The sequence below is a fragment of the Arvicanthis niloticus genome, chromosome 4, assembly GCF_011762505.2.
Source record: "Arvicanthis niloticus isolate mArvNil1 chromosome 4, mArvNil1.pat.X, whole genome shotgun sequence".
Classification (NCBI taxonomy): Eukaryota; Metazoa; Chordata; class Mammalia; order Rodentia; family Muridae; genus Arvicanthis; species Arvicanthis niloticus.
In genome coordinates, this window is record NC_047661.1 from 300,086 (window position 1) to 305,102 (window position 5,017).

The 5,017-nt window shown below is 48.1% G+C and overlaps 1 pseudogene; it reads right to left on the reverse strand.

The window, feature by feature from the left end:
• Window positions 1-1,351: 1,351 nt before the first annotated feature.
• On the reverse strand, window positions 1,352-3,175 carry LOC117706772 (eukaryotic translation initiation factor 4B pseudogene; annotated as a pseudogene).
• Between the last annotated feature and the right edge of the window lie 1,842 nt (window positions 3,176-5,017).

A 5,017-nucleotide genomic window follows, 5' to 3' on the forward strand; every position in this document is an offset into this window, starting at 1 on the left:
GTTTGCGCTAAGTCCAAGGTATCTTCTGTCTGTAGGTACCTGACTACCCACAACAGGGAGGCTTGCCATCTTTGGAGCTGACCCCTATGAAGGTGCACATCAAAACAGACAAGTCAAGCTACAGTGTTGCAAGAGGAACCAGGACCTTGTTCAATAGTTCTTTGCATTATTTTTTATTCTTGAGGGAAGTAAATAAGCCAAACCTCCTAAGCAGAAACCACAGTCTAGGTCACATACATTATAAACTCAAGCACTGGCATGAGGTTCCAGTGAAGGGAATTTATAGAAACCTTAAAACACCCCCACCAAGGCTGAAGACCTCCAACTCACCCCATTTACAGACCCCCCACTCACCACCCAAGTCCATCAGTTGGGGATGAAAGCAGCAGTAGCAGGCAAATAGGGGCAGGAATCAAAGATAGCACAGAGCTGGTTTGCTTGAGAAAGAGTCCTCACCTCAGGCACAGTTTCTTGTGGTCTGTGGGAGGTGTGTGACTCAGAGACAGCTCTGGGAGGGAGGCTAAGAGTCATAAGAACATGAGAAGACCAGAGTGACAAGGTTTTCAAAGAATGGATATATTCGAACCTCTAGAAAGGACAGTTTAGAAGGGGCAAAGCCAGGATCCACAAGACTAGAACTTCCCACTACTGTAAGTGCTTCCTCATTCAGACCATTATATTCATGTGTTTATTGGAGGTCACACCAATTCCCTTACTACCTGGTATAAAATATAATCGATCACCTCCCCCAAGCTTTTCAAACCATGATTGAGTTTCCCATTCATTTTGGTCCCCAAGCGGTACTACTTGTTAGAGGTCTGTAGACTCACTCCCAACTACCCCCTTGGGGGGTAAAAAAAAACACAAAAAACAAAAAGCCAAAAAAAACCCCAAACAAAACAAAACAAAAAAAAAACAATTCCCCCTAGGCTGGACCCATTGAAGTCAGAACTAAAGTAGAGGGGCTGGCAGCCTCCCGGAGACTAAAACAGCTTGAGAGAGGAGAGCTACCTTTCTAAGTAAGGATGGAAAATTTATTCAGGTAATGTTTGGGAATTCACTGGTGCCACCTTAGGATAAGAATTAGAATATAGAAATCTCACTTCTCCCTTGCACCTTTCTCTACTGCATAACTGATATGACTGCCTCTCTGTCACTACATTTCTGCTGAATGGAGCCCCAGGCACTAGTCACACAGGTAACTGCTTGGTATCATCAGACACCCACAACTTTCCCAAAGTGGTAGCCATCTTAGGCTACAATGGTGATTCTCCAGTTTCTTCAATACTTTAAAAGGCTGCAGCAGCATGCAAAAGAATTTCATTTCATTAAAAAAAAGTTTAGAAAGGTCTTCAGGAGATGGTGAGTTTATTTTGTCTTGTCTGGATAGAGGTTTGATTTGCTCTTGAATGTTCCGGGGGTGGAGACTAGGAGAAAGCACAGGGTGTGGAGGTCTACTCAATGCAGTCATCTCCCTCATCCTCATCCTCACCGTCCACAGACAGAGCAGCGTATTTGCTTGCAGAACTGAACTTGGAGGCTGGGTTCTCCTCAGGTTTGTTTGGCTCAGGCGCAGATCTGGTGTCTTGATCTTTTTTGCCATCCTTCCTATCCAACTCCTTCCAGTGGTCTCTGTCCCCTCCATCCCCAGGACCACGGCTGGAGCTCCCAGTTTGGCCTTTTGTGGCATTCACCCCATCGACTTTATTTTCATCTTTCCTTGATGGTCTTTCATCAGAGGCCTGAGTTGGAGCTACTTTGCTTCCACCACTTGTCGGGAAGGCTGCTCTGTGTCTGAGCTCTGAGATCGCGCAGGAGGGTTAGAGCTTCGCTTCACCCACGCATTCTCCTTTGGTGGAGAGGCTGGCATTACCTTTAGCGGTTGGTCAGATTTAGGGGGCTTAGAGGTTGGAGAGTGACAGTCTTCTTCTTTATTGAGGGTTTCATTTTCTAGAGACTTCTCACTCTCTCTCCTTCGTGTATTTCTGCCAGATGTGGCCAAGGGCCCAGTCTGCGATGACTCACTTCCTGTCCTCGACTGTTCTCTTTCCTGAGTTTCTTCACTTCGCCAACTTGGGTGTCTCTCCCGGGGCCGGCGGTCTAGTTTTGGCTCATCCAGCTGACGCTGCAGCTTCTCCTGCTCCTTCTGTAGCCGCTCCTCGACTTCTCTTTCTCTAGCAGCTGTGTCAACAGGCTTTGCCCCTCCAAAGATAGAAGCTGCTCGTCTGGAAGAAGGTGCTAGCAGAGGAATCATCTTCTTTAGGAGTACTCCGAGGCTTTAGATTCAGTTTGGGTCTTTGGGGGGGACCTCTGTCATCGCGCCTATAATCCTCCCAAGAGTATTCATCCCTGGAGCTCCATGACCGGTCATCCCATCTGTCATATCGGTCCTCATAGTGGTCCCCACCTCCTCTGTAGTCGTCATCCCTCCGGTACCCACTCCCAAACGCTCTTCTGCCACTGCCTATCCTGGAGTCATAGCCTCGGTCATAGTCTCTGCTGCCTCGGTCATCATAGCAATCCCAGCCCCCATATCAGTCCATTTCTCTGCCTGGGCCGTCCCAATATCTGTCCCTATATCCATCCCAATATTGGTCTGAATCATAACGATCTCGATACTTGTCTCCAAAGCTATCATCGCCTCTTCTAGGTGGGTAGTCATCAAATCTGTCTGTGGCAAGACGGGCCCTCCAGTCTGTATCTGCTTTGTCAGAATCCCGATTTCTATCTCTACCAAAAGAACGGTCATCCCTGTCTTTATCCTGTGCTTGATCAGCAACATCCACTCGAATTCTCCTGTTACCTAGAGACTCTTCATTGAGACTAAAAGCACTGAGTAGAGAATCCAGGTCCTCAAACTCTGCATAGCCAAAGCCTTTCAGCCTGTCTGGATTGCTGGGCTTGCGTGGTAAGCGCACAGCGCTGATATTTAATCCTCTAAAGAAATCCTTAATAGAGTCTTCTGTCATATCATAGGGCAGATTCCCTAGGAAGGCAGTGTAGGGTGGCGAATTGGGAAGATGGCTCCGGTCGATATTGGGTTCCTGAGCAGCCCATGGAGCAGTGGGAAGGATGGAATGGTCAATTGGAGGTGCCCTGTACACATCATCATCGTTACTATGCCAAGTTGTTGACACATCTCCTTCCAGATTGTTTGTTTCATCAGGCTAGCTGACTGGTTTGGGGACATAGGTGCTTCCTCCACCAGTTCCCCCAGTTCTCTTCTCACTGTATGCCCTTCTGTACTCTCCTCTCTCTGTGTATGCCCTTCTGTCTTCTCCTGTCTCTGGATGCCCTTCTGCCCTCTCTGCTCTCTGGATGCCCTTCTGTCTTCTCTTCTCTCTGGATGCCCTTCTGTACTCTCCTATCTCTGGATGCCCTTCTGTCTTCTCTTCTACCTGGATACCCTTAAGTACTCTCCCCTTTTTGTTCTCTTCTACTCTCTCCTCTTTCTTGAGGTCCTTCTGTTCTTTCCTCTAACTGGATGCCCTTCTGTCCTCTCCTCTCTCTGGATGCCCTTCTGCTTCTCCTCACTCTGGATGACCTTCTGTCCTCTCCTCTTTCTGGATGACCTTCTGTCTTCTCCTCTCTCTGGATGTCATTCTGTTCTCTCCTCTATCTGGATTCCCTTCTGTTTTCTCCTCTCTCTGGAAGCCAATCTGTATTCTCCTCTCTCTGGATGACCTTTTGTCATCCTCTCTCTCTGGATGCTCCTCTGTTCTCTCCTCTCTCTGGATGCCCTTCTGTACTATCCTCTCTATTGATGCCCTTCTGTCTTCTCCTCTCTCTGGATGCCATTCTGTTTTCTAATCTCTCTGGATGTCCTTCTGTTTGCTCCTCTCTCTGGATGCCCTTCACTCTTCTCCTATCTCTGGATGCCCTTCTGTCTTCTCCTCTCTCTGTGTGCCCTTCTGTTTTCTCTGATCTGCCGATGCCATTCTGTTCTCTCATCTCTATGGATGCCTTTCTGTCCTCTCCTCTCTCTGGATTTCCTTCTGTTTTCTTTTCTCTCTGGATGCCCTTCTGTCCTCTCCTCTCGCTGTATGTCCTTCTGTCTTCTCATCTCTCAGGATTCCCTTATGTCATCTCCTCTCTTTGGATGCCCTTCTGTTCTCTCCTCTCTTGGATGCCCTTATTTCCTCTTGGCTAACTGGATGCTCTTCTGTTCTCTCCTCTCTCTGCATGCCGTTCTGTTCTTTCCTCTCTCCAGATGCCCTTCTGTCTCTTCCTCTCTCTAAATGCCCTTCGGTTCACTCCTTTATCTGGAGGCCCTTCTGTCCTATCCTTTCTTTGAATGCCCTTCAGTTCTCTCCTCACTCTGGATTCACTTCTGTTTTTCCTCTCTCTTGATGCCCTTCTGTCCTCTCCTCTCTCTGTATGCCCTTCTGTCCTCTCCTCTCTCTAGATGCCCTTCTGTTCTCTCCTCTTTCTTTATGCCCTACTGTTTGTTCCTCTCTCCAGATGCCCTTCTGCATTCTCCTCCCTCTGGATGCCCTTCTGTTCTTTCCTCACTCAGGATGACCTTCTGTTATCTCCTCTCTCTGGATGAACTTCTGTCCTCTCCTCTTTCTATATGCCCTTCTGTATTCTTCTGTCTATGTATCACCTTCTATCCTCTCCTTTCTCTGGATGTCCTTCTCTTCTCTCTTCTCTCTTCTCTCCAGATGCCCTTCTGTCCACTCCTCTCTCTGGATGCACTTCTGTCTTCTTCTCTCTCTGGATGCCATGCTGTTCTCTCCTCTCTCTGGCTGCTCTTCTGTTCTCTCTTCTCTCTTGATGCCCTTCTGTCCTCTCCTCTCTCTGGATGCCCTTATGACCTATCCTCTCTCAGGATTTCCTTCTGTCGTCTGCTCTCTTTGGATGCCCTTCTGTCCTCTTCTCTCTCCGTGTGCCCTTCTGTCTTTTCCTCTCTATGGCTGCCCTTCTGTTCTCTCCTCTCTCTGGATGCTCTTCTGTTCTTTCCTCTCTCCAGATGCCCTTCTGTCTCTTCCTCCCTCTAAATGTCCTTCGGTTCTCT